This window comes from Kogia breviceps, chromosome 6, assembly GCF_026419965.1.
Source record: "Kogia breviceps isolate mKogBre1 chromosome 6, mKogBre1 haplotype 1, whole genome shotgun sequence".
In the NCBI taxonomy this organism is placed as follows: Eukaryota; Metazoa; Chordata; class Mammalia; order Artiodactyla; family Physeteridae; genus Kogia; species Kogia breviceps.
Window position 1 is genome coordinate 29,982,359 of NC_081315.1, and position 14,926 is coordinate 29,997,284.

The window sequence follows — 14,926 nt, forward strand, 5'->3', positions numbered from 1 at the left end:
AATTCATTTATTAGTTCTAACAGTTATTTTTGTATGGAGTCTTTAGGGTATCTATAAATAAGATAATATAAGCTGCAAGAAGAACAATTTTACTTCTTCTTATTAGTTGTGTGACCATGCCTATCAGCCTTCCTGAATTTCTAGAAAATTTGGAATATCTTCACTATCAGCCTCCCAAGCATATTATGAGGCTTCAATGACTGATAAATGAAAGCTATTTATAAAATGTTAAATATTATACAAATTTAGGTTATTATTGCTATGCATTCTTTGGTGATGATTTGTAAATTGCATACCTTAACTACTACTACTATAAATATTTTAGTAGGAATAAAATCTGTTTAGGAACTGCAGCTTTTTATTGGTTAAAGTTGCTGTTAAATCTCATTAGACTTTTAAGCAGAAACATTGTTACCTTTAGTAAAAGTGCTTTAAACACTTAAGTGTGAAGTATTTTAACAGAGTCCACCAATATGCAAACAATAGAGCAACTATATTAGTTCATGCAAATGTTCTACACATGGATTCCCGGGTCCATAATTAACCATTTAGGGTAACACTCATAAACTATACAGTATGCAGTAAACATGTTTACCAAGTAAATTAAGAATCCCTATACTATGTAGCAGCTGATGAAACTGGGACCTGATTTAAAATCTTTAGAAACAGAGTATTGTTTTAATTCTAGAAGTGGGAGAGGAGAAAGTCATATTCCTTAAAGAAACAAACAGTACTTCAAGTCTCTGTAAGACCGCCAATTTTCCATATGACACATGCCCATTTAGGAGATCATACGTCAGGTTTTATAATATAATACATTGTACATAATGTAAGTAATTAATCATGATTGTAAGCCAATGACCCTCTTAACAGGAGCTGGGAGTCTCTCGTATCTGTTTAAAATTTTTGCTCTATATGAATTTGTAAGTGCCTGATTCCTGTTGGTCCCAATTCAGTATACCAGGTAGACTCTGTATTGGTACTTGACAATCACCCGAATTCAAAAATCTTAAGTCCATATTTCCTAAATTTCCCATATCTTGCCATCATTCTGAATAGCAGTCAAAAATCATGTCAATCATTAGAAGTAACAAAACATGTTATTATTAGCACAATTCTACACTTCTCATGTATAAATGATTGACAATAGGCAACCTGCCCAGTTTGGTTTTTGAACTCCAATGAACACTGATCCTCCCATCAAGGTAGGGAATATTATGAATTTTTTTTCTCATTAACTGTCCTCTGCTTGACTGGACAGCAATCCATAAAAGGTACACAATAAAAACTGCTGCATTTATAAATTGGTCAAAGCCCTTCACAGCCTCTATTTCTTCTGTGTCTGAGCAAAATGCTCACATTTCCAGGCAAAAATAAAGCACACTTTTATAAATGGCTTTTATTATTTTTTAAAGTGCTATAATTTCAAAAATCTTAATTGTCTAAAGAATGTAAACTCTCCCGATCAATTTTCTAAAAAGGAAGTCCAGATACTAAAAATAACTTCAAGATGTGGAACGCTGGGAAATATCAAGAGCAGACCAGGCAACTTGCATGCGACCATCAGAGACGGGGAAACTGGTTTTGAGCAAAGCCATTAGGCTGCCTTATAAACATGGAAGAAAGAGTCACAGGAGCTCTGGTGAAGAGAACTGACTGTCACAATCTAAAGGTAATTTTAACATACATGTAGTGTAGGAAAAACTTGCCATATACATTACATGTGTAATGTAGGAAAAACACTGCCATCTGATGAAAGCAAGAGCACAAATGTCTTCAAAGAGAATGACAATAATATTAAAAAATATAACTAGTATCTTAATGATCACTTGAATAAAATAATATGCTAGATTCAGATTTAAAAATCACTAAAATAATTTCTCAGTGATTCTTATTAATTGTATACTACTAACAATTTTATATATTAATTTACTAATTAACAAAATATACTAATAACAAATCACTACATAAAAAAGTAAATATTGGATCAAAAATCATTGTAAATGCCTATATATAAAAATTTCATAATTAGAAATACCACCAGAAGCTAAAACTTTAAATATCAAGTTTGTATTAGAAAAACAATGGTTGTTGGTTGGTTAAAATGGATAGAAGATGGCAGTAATGAGTGTCACATTACTGGCCCAATCCTAAGGTTTCAGACTTAGAAAACAACATTTCATAGTCAAAGACATGTCTCTGATCTCAGTAAAGAGAGTCACATATGCATGCTTTAGTTGAAATGGGAATTATGTTGAAAATTGTTTAAACAAAAGACAAAACAAAAATCCTCCAAAACTATCACCATTACTAGAAACATAACTCATAGCATATGCTCTGATGATAAATGAGAAGTGCCACTTTCTTTGTGAATAACATCTTCAGCTGCACTGTTATTAACTCCAGGAAGATATGCTGGACTTCTTGGCTTTGTTTGCTAACACTGTTCACATATCACTGGTTATTAAGTTGCCAAGGTAGCATTCATAAAGGCAAATAAAAGATAAACCATGAAATCCATACACAGGGAAAAAAATAACAACAAATAGATAATTCAGGATCACAACAATGTCACTCCTCACTGGCAAAGGGTCAAGCCAGTGTCAGAACCACAAGGATCTCCCAACTCTATTCATAATAAGGTTTCCAAAGTACCTGTGAACTAACCCTCAGCAAAGTTAGAGTTTTTCTTTCCTCTTAATCATTACTTTCCTTTCAAAATAAATGCAAAACTAAAATAATCCAAATATGCCAAGAGATATGAAACCCATCTACCTCAGGATCACCTAGGAAGTTTGTTAGAAAATTATTCTAGGGCCTAATCCCCAGACACCCAGAATCAATGTTAACAAGTATGGTGTGGGATCCTGGTATCTGCACTTCTAACAATCTCTTAAACACTAAAAGTGTGAGAACTTCTACCTAAAAAGAAAATTTGTATTGTATAAAAATGCACACATCAGCAATATAAAAAAAGACAGCTTTTCATTATTTTCTATTTGTTCATTTTCCTTAATTAAGTACATTTTATTTTTTAACATTACTCTAGGAAAATAGCTTGAAAAGCTAAATTTAAGTGTCTTAATCTAATAGACTCTTGTAAAGGTACCAATATAATTTATGCCTAGCTCTAAAACTCTTAAATTTTCCAGACACACTTCAAATCCCTTCACACAATTTATGAATTAAAATGACAACTGGTGTGCTTTTTTAAAAATTGAAATATAATTCATACACCACAGACTTCACCCTTTTAAAGTGTACAATTGGGACTTCATTAGTGGCGCAGTGGTTGAGAATCCACCTGCCAATGCAGGGGACAGGGGTTCGATCCCTGGTCCAGGAAGATCCCACGTGCTGCAGAGCAACTAAGCCTGCGAGCCACAACTACTGAGCCCGTGTGCCTAGAGCCTGTGCTCCGCAACAAGAGAAGCCACTGCAATGAGAAGCCCGCATACTGCAATGAAGAACAGCTCCCGCTCACTGCTACTAGGGAAAGCCCATGCGAAGCAACAAAGAGCCAACTTAGCCCAAAATAAATAAATTAATTAAAAAAAATAAAGTGTACAATTCAGTACATTCACAAAGATGTGCAACCATCATCACTAATTTTCATTTCATTACACCAAGAAGAAACCCCATACACATTAGCACTCACTCCCCATCTCCCCACCTCCACCCCCTGGTAACCACTAATCTACTTTGTCTTTCTATGGATTTTCCTATTCTGGATATTTCATATATAAATGGGATCATATAATATGTGGTCTTCAGTGTCTGGATTCTTTCACTTAGCATAAAGTTTTCATGGTTCACCCATGCTGTAGAATGTACCAGTACTTCACTCCTTTACATGGCTAACCAACAGTAAATGTATGGATATACCACATTTCATTAATGCATTTATCAACTGATGGACATATGGGTTGTTCTCATTGTTTGGCTATTACTAATAAAGTTGCTATGAACATTATGTACATATTTTTGTGTAGACCTATATTCTCAATCTCTTGGGTATACAGTTGGCCCTCTGTATCTGCAGGTTCTGCAACCACAGATTCAATGAACCATGGATCCAAGTTGAATCTGCAGGTGTGGAACCTGCCTATACAGAGGGCCAACGGCAAGGGACTTGAGCATTAGTGGATTAAGGTAATCAGGGGGTCCTGCAACCAATCCCCTCTGATGGCTTCTTGGCACCTTCCCACAGTACAGAATCTTAGCCTAATTCAATTTGCAAAATAGGAGCACAGAGCTCCTAAGGGCTCTCAAGCTCTTGGGGAGTGCACAGGCCACCCCAGGGGACCAAAGGTGTCCAGCTCATTGGTACAGAGGGCAGCGGAGCCTGTGGAATGATGTCATGAGCCCAGTAGTCCTGAGCCAAAACATCACACTGACCACCTTGGCTGGTGGGTAAACCCAGGCATCTCTGTTAACTGGTGTCACTGCATATTCCAGGGCCAGAAGGGATTTTGGAGGTCAGCAGTTTCATCCTGGCATGAATCTTCTCTCTACAATCCCTGCCGGATGGTCATAGGGTCTTTGCTCACTTGTTGTGATGGGGCAATCCCTCCCACCAAGGGAATCCCTATGAAAGTTCAAAAAAAAAAAAAAGAGAGAGGAACTGCTGGGTCATATGGTAACTCTGTATTTAACTTTTCGAGGAACTGCCAAACTTTCCCAAAGAGAGTACACCATTTTACCCCACTAGCAGTGTATGAAGGTTCCAATTTTTGCATATGCGAACCAACACTTTTTACTGTCTGTCTTTTTCATGTTATGCTAGTGGCTGTGAAGTGGTTTTGTTTGCATTTCTTTATGACTAATGATGTTAACATCTTTTCATATGCTTTTTGACCATTTGTATATCTTCTTTGGAGGAACACCTACTCAGATACTTTGCTCAGTTTTTAACTGGGTTGTCTTTTTATTGTTGAATTTTAAGAGTCCTTTGCACAATCTGAATAGTAGACTCTTATCAGATATATTATTTGTAAATATTTTCTCCCATTCTGTGGATTGCCTTTTCACTTTCCTCATAGTGTCCGTTGAACCACAAAAGTTTTAAATTTTTATAAAGTCCAATTTACTTTTTCTTTGATGATTTTGGTATCATTTAAAAAAAACCAAACAAACATTGTCTAACTGGTGTGATTTACCACTTTTATTCCTATTTATTCCTGGGTCAAGCAGAGAAAATAAGAAAAAGTAAAGATAGGGAGAAAATATGTAGATACCACATGTCTATCAGCTATAAAATCCATAGTTCCTCAAGCACTTAAAAACATCACTGATGATACACTGGGTGCAAAAAAGGGAAAGTTCTCAAATGATGGCAGATTGATAACTGCAAAATATTACTGAAGACGTGGTAGTTTCTTTGTACTTCTGATAGACATCAATATACATACTCTTCTCTGCTTAATTGTTTAAAATTAGTCAAAGACTTGATGGCATCACTTGGATATCTATGATCTGTTTTGCAGACAATTCAGGTTGTTTCATGTTCTGTCTCTATGGAGGTTCCAAAAATAACAATTCTCAATGAGAAAAATTTTAAAAATATAATATGCAAATATATAATTTACAGGTAAAGAATTGAAGGCAACTAATTTTAACGAAGTTTAAGGGTGCTAAAGCAAGAAAGTAGCCTTGAAGTCTTATTTCATGCTACCAGAGATTTGCTAGGAAACTGCTTAAGAAAGAGGATACATACAGAAGACTAGAATGACAGGAGAAAGCCCCTCTCTGAGGCCAAAGGATTGTGGCTCTGAAAAGTTAAGTTGTAAATATGAACAAGGTTTTGTGACTTTTTCAAGGCAAATTAATCCAATAGTTTCTAAGATAGTTGATTAACTAAATTTAAATGAACATAGACCCTCAAAAGTCAAGAGTAGACATTAAATTGGTTCTTAAAAAAGAATATAGTAGAAAGTAATAAAAATGGAAAATATGGCCTAAACTACTGACACAATAAAAATTTCGAATGTTCAGAGAAGCCAACCTACTGATGACAACAACAAATATAGAAATGAATAGCAAAAATGTTATGGGCAGCCAAAATGATGGTAAACAAGTACTGAAATATGCCAAGATGATTTGTATTTGTAATATCTATATAAACTCGACTTCAGCTTTCACTAGGTCTATAGATATCTATTTCTGTTTTTAGATGCATCCAGAAAAAGAATACTTAGTAACTCATTTCAAATTAGTATGTCTTATGGACGATTATATGAACATAAGCAAGGAGTACTGCATGCAGATATCGGACAGTATTGCTCAAAGTGGTACCAAAAAGGTACACTGATCTTTAAAAACTCACGTACTGATGCCACCAAAGGAAAAATTACTTAAAATAAGAATTATTTCTTGGTCAATTTTCTACAGGTAACTTTAAAACTTTGAGGACATGAAGCACTTATATAATTTATAGAAGTTTGCCATCCAGGTATCATATAACTCTTGTATGAGAGAAGTATCCCAGGGCAATGTATATGAATAAAATGTATATGAAGGACCAAGAGCATCATTATTGTATTCTACGTATTTGCAGCACACAAGCGTAACAAAATGGAGGTAGCAACTGTTACCTTCCTGATGGCAGAATTTTTTTAAGTGCGCTTAAATGAGAGCGAGACACTATCAAGGGGCTTCCCTGGCGGCGCAGTGGTTAAGAATCCACCTGCCAATGCAGGGGACATGGGTTCAAGCCCTGGTCTGGGGAGATCCCACATGCCACGGAGAAACTAAGCCCGTGCGCCACAACTACTGAGCCAACTGCCACAACTACTGAAGCCCATGTGCCTAGAGCCCATGCTCCACAACAAGAAAAACCACCAGAATGAGAAACCCATGCACCACAACAACTGAAGCCCACACACATACAGCCTGTGCTCTGCAACGAAGAGCAGCTCCCGCTCGCCACAACTAGAGAAAGCCCAGGCACAGCAACGAAGACCCAACGCAGCCAGAAATAAGTAAATAAATAAAAAAATTTTTTAATTAAAGAAAAAAAGAATATCAAAAAGAATTTCTAAATGCTAAAATTGTCAATAGCTACCCATCTGCCTTATGGGTGGTGGAAAGGGTGTGTGTGTGGCATTACAGTCTGGCAGGGATCATATGTGTAGCTTAAAAAGTATATTCAATTTATTATAATAAGATATCCATTGTTTATTGTTTCCTTAATGCAAACACTAAAACAGTGGTGCAGTTTTTATATCTATTGAAAGGCTGTGAGCTCTTTGTGCAGTGAACTTGTGGATGGTGAAGATGGTGGCTTTGGGGTCCTCCTGGAGGCCGCTGTGAAACCTGCCAACAAAGGGAAGGCAACTGCCGGCACCATCTTTGCACAGCTGCCAGTGTACAGGTACCTCAGGGCCATGTTGGACAATAGGGGACCAAAGTCTCGGGCTGAGCAGGATGAACTATCATTACAGACTAGAGTTTCTGATGTCTCTGTGACTCCACTGCTTGGAACCGACCCAGCTCAGGGCAGGGGGGACTTGTCTGGTAGTAGCCATGGCTTCTGCTAACTCATTTCTTCCCAGGCCCCTGATTCTCGAAGGAGGGTCTGCAGTGCCTCAAGGGGGTTTAAGATGTTCACTAGTGTGTTAATTTTGAATAAAGCTTGAGAGCTTTGGAAGCCCAACTGGGGCAGTGCCCCTTCATACAGATTCAGGGCTAGCCTGGTGGCTGAAGGCCTAAAGTTTGGAATTCTCCTTTTGGAGAAGTGCTGTTGGGATAGATGGGATGCCCAGGATGACTGGTTGGACTAGAGTCTCTGAGAACTTCTCTGAGTATTGTTGAAACCACCTGATCCACTCTTATGCTTCTTTTCACCCTGTGTGGCAATTCCCCAGCCCACCCAAATTTGTTTTTAAAGTAAAATTGGTGGAGATTGGTTCAAGATGGTGGAGTAGAAGGACGAGCTTTCACTCCCTCTTGTGAGAGCACTGGAATCACAACTAACTGCTGAAAAAATCATCAACAGGAAGACACGGGAACTCACCAAAAAAGATACCCCACATCCAAAGACAAAGGAGAAGCCACAGTGAGATGGTAGGAGGTGTGCAATCAAAACAAAATCAAATCCCATAACTGCTGGGTGGGTGACTCACACACTGGAGAACACTTATACCACAAAAGTCCACCCACTGGAGTGAAGGTTCTGAGCCACACATCAGGCTTCCCAACCTGGGGGTCTGGCAACGGGAAGAGGAATTCCTAGAGAATCAGACTTTGAAGGCTAGTGGGATTTGATTGCAGGACTTCAACAGGACTGGGGGAAACAGAGACTCCACTCTTGGAGGGCACACGCAAAGTAGTGTGCACATTGAGACCCAGGGGAAGGAGCACTGACCCCATAGGAGACTGAACCAGACCTACCTGCTAGTGTTGGAAGGTCTCCTGCAGAGGAAGGGGGCAGCTGTGGCTCACCAAGGGACAAGGACAGTGGCAGCAGAACTTCTGGGAAGTACTCCATGGCATGAGCCATCCCAAAGTCCGTGATTAGCCCCACTAAAGAGCCTGGGCTCCAGTGTTGGGTAGCCTCAGGCCAAACAACCAACAGGGAGGGAACCCAGCCCTACCAGTCAGCAAACAAGCAGATTAAAGTTTTACTGGGCTCTGCCCACTAGAGCAACACCCAGCTCTACCCACCACCAGTCCCTCCCATCAGGAAACTTGCACAGCCTCTTAGATAGCCTCTTCCACCAGAGGGCAGACAGCAGAAGCAAGAAGAACTACAATCCTGCAGCCTGTGGAACAAAAACCACATTCACAGAAAGATAGACAAGATGAAAAGGCACAGGGCTATGTACCAGATGAAGGAACAAGATAAAACCCCAGAAAAACAACTAAATGAAGTGGAGATAGGCAACCTTCCAGAAAAAGAATTCAGAATAATGATAGTGAAGATGATCCAGGACCTAGGAAAAAGAACGGAGGCAAAGATCGAGAAGATGCAAGAAATATTTAACAAAGACCTGGAAGAATTAAAGAACAAATATACAGAGATGAACAATACAATAACTGAAATGAAAACTACACTAGAAGGAATCAATAAGAGAATAACTGAGGCAGAAGAACAGAGAAGTGACCTGGAAGACAGAATGGTGGAATTCACTGCTGCAGAACAAAGAAAAAAGAAAGAAAAGAAATGACGACAGCCCAGGAGACCTCTGGGACAACATTAAATGCAACAACATTCACATTATAGCAGTCCCAGAGGAGAAGAGAGAAAGGACCAGAGAAAATATTTGAAGAGATTACAGTCGAAAACTTCTGTAACATGGGAGAGGAAATTGCCACCCAAGTCCAGGAAATTCAGAGAGCCCCACGCAGGACAAACCGAAGGATAAAGACGCCGAGACACATAGTAATCAAATTGGCAAAAATAAAAGACAAAGAAAAATTATTGAAAGTAGCAAGGGAAAATTGACAAATAACATACAAGGGAACTCCCATAAGTTAACAGCTTATTTCTCAGCAGAAACTATACAAGCCAGAGGGGAGTGGCATGACATATTTAAAGTGATGAAAAGGAAGAACCTACAACCAAGATTACCCTACCAGGCTAGGATCTCATTCAGATCAATGGAGAAATCAAAAGCTTTACAGACAAGCAAAAGCTAAGAGAAGTCAGCACCACCAAACCAGCTCTACAACAAAGGCTAAAGGAACTTCTCAAAGTGGGAAGCACAAGAGAAGAAAAGGACCTACAAAAACAAACCCCAAACAATTAAGAAAATGGTAATAGGAACATACATACCGATAATTACCTTAAACGTGAATGGATTAAATGTTCTAACCGAAAGACACAGGCTTGCTGAATGGATACAAAAACAAGACCCATATATATGCTGTCTATAAGAGACCCACTTCAGACCCAGGGACACATACAGACTGAAAGTGAGGGGATGGAGAAAGATATTCCATGCAAATGGAAATCAAAAGAAAGCTGGAGTAGCAATTCTCACATCAGACAAAATAGACTTTAAAACAAAGACTATTACAAGAGACAAAGAAGGACACTACATAATGATCAAGGGATCAATCCAAGAAGATATAACAATTATAAATATATATGCACCAAACATAGGAACACCTCAGTACATAAGGCAACTACTAACAGCTATAAAAGAGAATATCGACAGTAACACAATAATACTCGGGGACTTTAACACCTCACTTACACCAATGAGTGTACAACAGATCATCCAAACAGAAAATTAAAAAGGAAACACAAGCTTTAAATGACATGATAGACCAGATAGATTTAATTGATATTTATAGGACATTCCATCCAAAAACAGATTACACTTTCTTCTCAAGTGCACATGGCACATTCTCCAGGATAGATCACATCTTGGGGCACAAATCAAGCCTCAGTAAATTTAAGAAAACTGAAATCATATCAAGCATTTTTTCTGACCTCAATGCTATGAGATTAGAAATCAACTACTGCTAAAAAATGTAAAAAACACAAACACGTGGAGGCTAAACAATAACAAAGAGATCACTGAAGAAATCAAAGAGAAAATCAAAAAATACCTAGAGACAAATGACAACATAGTTTTGGAAGTCCTAGCCATGGCAATCAGAGAAGAAAAAGAAATAAAAGGAATACAAATTGGAAAAGAAGAAGTAAAATTGTCAGTTTGCAGATGACATGATACTATACATAGAGAATCTTAAAGATGCCACCAGAAAACTACTAGAACTAATCAATGAATTTGGTAATGTTGCAGGATACAAAATTAGTGCACTGAAATCTCTTGCATTCCTATACACTAACGATGAAACATCTGAAAGAGAAATTAAGGAAACACTCCCATTTACCATTGCAACAAAAAGAATAAAATACCTAGGAATAAACCTACCTAAGGAGACAAAAGACCTGTATGCAGAAAACTATAAGACACCGATGAAAGAAATTAAAAATGATACAAACAGAAGGAGAGATATACCATGTTCTTGGATTTGAAGAACTAATATTGTGAAAATGACTATACTATCCAAAGCAATCTACAGATTCAATGCAATCCCTATCAAATTACCAATGGCATTTTTTACAGAACTAGAACAAAAGATCTTAAAATTTGTATGGAGACACAAAAGGCCTCATATAGCCAAAGCAGTCTTGAGGGAAAAAAACGGAGCTGGAGGAATCAGACGCCCAGACTTCAGACTATACTACAAAGCTACAGTAATCAAGGCAATATGGTACTGGAACAAAAACAGAAATATAGATCAATGGAACAGGACAGAAAGCCCAGAGATAAACCCACATGCCTATGGTCAACTAATCTATGACAAAGGAGGTAGGGATATAAAATGGAGAAAAGACAGTCCCTTGAATAAGTGGTACTGGGAAAACTGGACAGCCACGTGTAAAAGAATGAAATTAGAACACTCCCTAACACCATACACAAAAATAAACTCAAAATGGATTAAAGACCTAAATGTAAGATTGGACATTATAAAACTCTTAGAGGAAAACATAGGAAGAACACTCTTTGACATAAATTACAGCAAGATCTTTTTTGATCTACCTCCTATAGTAATGTAAATAAAAACAAAAATAAACAAATGGGACCTAATGAAACTTACAAGCTTTTGCACAGCAAAGCAAGCTACAAACAAGACAAAAAGACAACCCTCAGAATGAGAGAAAATATTTGCAAACGAATCAACAAAGGATAAATATCCAAAATATATAAACAGCTCATGCAGCTCAATATTAAAAAAACAAACAACCTAATCCAAAAATGGGCAGAAGACCTCAATAGACATTTCTCCAAAGAAGACATACAGATAGCCAAGAAGTACATGAAAAGCTGCTCAACATCATTAATTACTAGAGAAATGCAAATCAGAACTACAAGGAGGTATCACCTCACACCAGTTAGAATGGGCCTCATCAGAAAATCTACAAAAAACAAATGCTGGAGAGGGTGTGGAGAAAAGTGAACCCTCTTGCACTGTGGTGTGAATGTAAATTGATAAGTCACTATGGAGAACAGTATGGAGGTACCTTAAAAAACTGAAAATAGAATTACCATATGAGTCGGCAATCCCACTACTGGGCTTATACCCAGAGGAAACCATAATTCAAAGACACATGCACCCCAATGTTCATTGCAGCATTATTTACAATAGCCAGGACATGGAAGCAACCAAAATGCCCATCAGCAGATGGATGGATAAAGAAGATGTGGTACATATATACAGTGGAATATTACTCAGGCATAAAAAGGAACGAAATTGGGCTATTTGTAGAGACGTGGATGGATCTAGAGACTGTCATACAGAGTAAAGTAAGTCAGAAAGAGAAAAACAAATATCGTATATTAACGCATATATGTGGAATCTAGAAAAATGGGACAGATGAACCGGTTTGCAGGGCAGAAATAGAGACACAGATGTAGAAAACAAACCTATGGACACCAAGGAGGGAGAACTGCAGTGGGGTGGGGGTGTGGGTGTGATGAATTGGGTGACTCGGATTGACATGTATACACTGATGTGTATAAAATAAATGACTAATAAGGACCTGCTGTATAAAAAAATAAATAAAATAAAATTCAAAAAAAAAAATAAAAGTTAAAAAAATTTTTAAAAGGCTATGAAACACTGATATATACAACACCTTTTCTAAAGATCTTTAAACTGGGAATACTTACTTAGGAGTGTGATAAAGCAGATCCTCCTCTGCTTTCTACCCCTCCCTACTCCCTTTTCTCTGCATAGAAACAGAGTGGCCAAGGCTCTCAGGGTTCAGAAAAGGCAACTAATTTCTTATGGGCTGACGCTTCCCTTAAACATAAAGCCAACATTAAACCTTATAAACTAAACAAAAACAAGAATACATTTAGGGGATTATAATGAGAAAAACACTTTGTACCTTTAAGATGCAGACTTAATTGTGGAGGAAGAGTAAAACAATATTTATTTTGGTTAAAAAGGGTTATAGAAAAAGAATAGACAACTGGTTAGATTTATAAAACATAAAGTTCACCTGAAGTTTTTTTTCCACAGGAAAGCATTAAAATAAAAGGAAGTGAGGGTAGAAGGGGATAAAGGCCTTAAATGGCTCATCCAGGTCTATTACTATCAATATGAATTTTTCATGTTTGTATTTTGCAGATATTTGGAACTGTCCGATAGCCTTTGCAGAAGTTAATAAATGAGGCCTGCAGAGCGCTGTTATTATTCTTAATTCCCAGATTAACAGGTATTATCTTTATTTTCTAATCTTTGGGTCACAAGTCTTAGATTATAAATTTCTAAAAGATGTTTACAAACCATTACATAAAAAATGAAAAGCTAACATTCATAGACTATTCAGAAGGGAGTTAGTTTAAAAAAAAACTCAAATTGCATATTCAAATCATTTTAGGTAAAAACAAACAAAAACCTAAATGGCTTTTCTTTTCCTGTGAAACACTTGGTAGAAATAATACCTACCTTTTCCCATATTATATTATATATTATATACTTGTCTTGAACAAGTAGACCTGTATAAATATAAAATCTACAACTCTGTATATAAAAGCAAAAAAAAAAAAAAAAACCCACAACCCCATAAACTTATAATACAGAATCTGTATTACAGCCATACATGGGCAATTAGACTAAGGTATAAAAAAAACTAAACACCTAATTCTGAGTTGATCCAGTTAAAATATTGTGCAAACTTGTTTATTTAAAAAAATTTACTAATGTTTTATTTTCTGCTTCAAATATTTGCCTAACTCTGTGGCATCTGCAGTACTAAAAGCAAACAGAAAAAAATCATCAGAAAGATTATACAGAGAGAAAAACAAAAACAAAAGCGCAATCAAGGAAATGGACAAAGAGGAAAAAGAGAAAAGAAAGACCAACAGACATAGGAAGGAGGGAAGAGGAGGCAAATTGGCTTACTCAAGCTCTCTTGGGACAGTGTGCTGAGTTACCAGATCAGAAATGAGGGGTTGAAAGCTACTGCTGATAACTGGTGGAGGCTGAAAGTGCTACTTAAGTGCTTGGTGTCTGTTGAAAAAGAGGGAGGAGAGGTTTGAGACTGAGGATGCCAAGTGCATTCCCAGCCAATAGAGTAAAAAGGAAGCATTAACAGTAGCCTCAGGGGAAGCTAAGCATTCAATCCCATGAGCCAGAGGGCAAATGTGGCAATAGCAGTGAGTAGAAGCTGGATAAAAGAATAAAGAATCCACAGGAAAACTGGCAGCTTTAGACACATAGGGCCAACTAGGCCTTGTCTTGATATTGAGAAGAACAAACTGCCTGGAAACAACACCATCTTTCTGTTGCCAGTGGGTTACTAATCCTCAACCAGGATGCAAAGACTGAAATTTAGTTTGCCAAACTATACTAAATATTGATTTAACTCTGGAATAGTAGCTCTACTGAAAAGGCATATAACTAAGACACTCTCAGTGTTTACCTTTCCAATAATCAAAATCAGCATTCTTCACAACTATCTAACCACTACTCAAAAATATTTAAAGTGAAGAAAAAAATATTTAAAATACCTTTCTCTAACACTGTATTTCCTTAATGTTTTCTAAACATTATTTCATAGGATATGATTTAACAAACTAAAAAGGATACATATCAATAAGGTATTAATGACAATCAATGTGATATATTGGACACTAAAGGGAAGTGAAAAACTGGAAATATGAAAATCTTTAAAGAAACTTCTGAAATAATATTCTCTCATGTTATTTTCATTCATCTTCTGCCATTAAAAAGTTTAAAATATTTTCAGAAGGCAAACTATATTACCTTTCTATAGTTTTAGATCGCAAGGTAAAATGTTAGACTTCTTCTTTTAAATAAGCATCTGCTCAATATTTCAGTACAATATCCAAAGATAAGATTACCAAACACAATAGTTTTTCAAATTACTAGGTTTGAT

The 14,926-nt window shown here is 37.0% G+C and overlaps 1 protein-coding gene and 1 non-coding gene across 3 annotated transcripts in view; one reads left to right on the top strand and one right to left on the bottom strand.

The window, feature by feature from the left end:
- Nucleotides 1-14,926, bottom strand: part of LRBA (LPS responsive beige-like anchor protein) — a 721,911-nt gene that overhangs the window by 105,004 nt on the left and 601,981 nt on the right. The window lies entirely within an intron of this gene.
- LOC131759050 (small nucleolar RNA ZL8) lies at nucleotides 7,751-7,832 on the top strand. The gene has a single exon (XR_009336381.1). It is a non-coding gene; the product is annotated as a small nucleolar RNA ZL8 (small nucleolar RNA).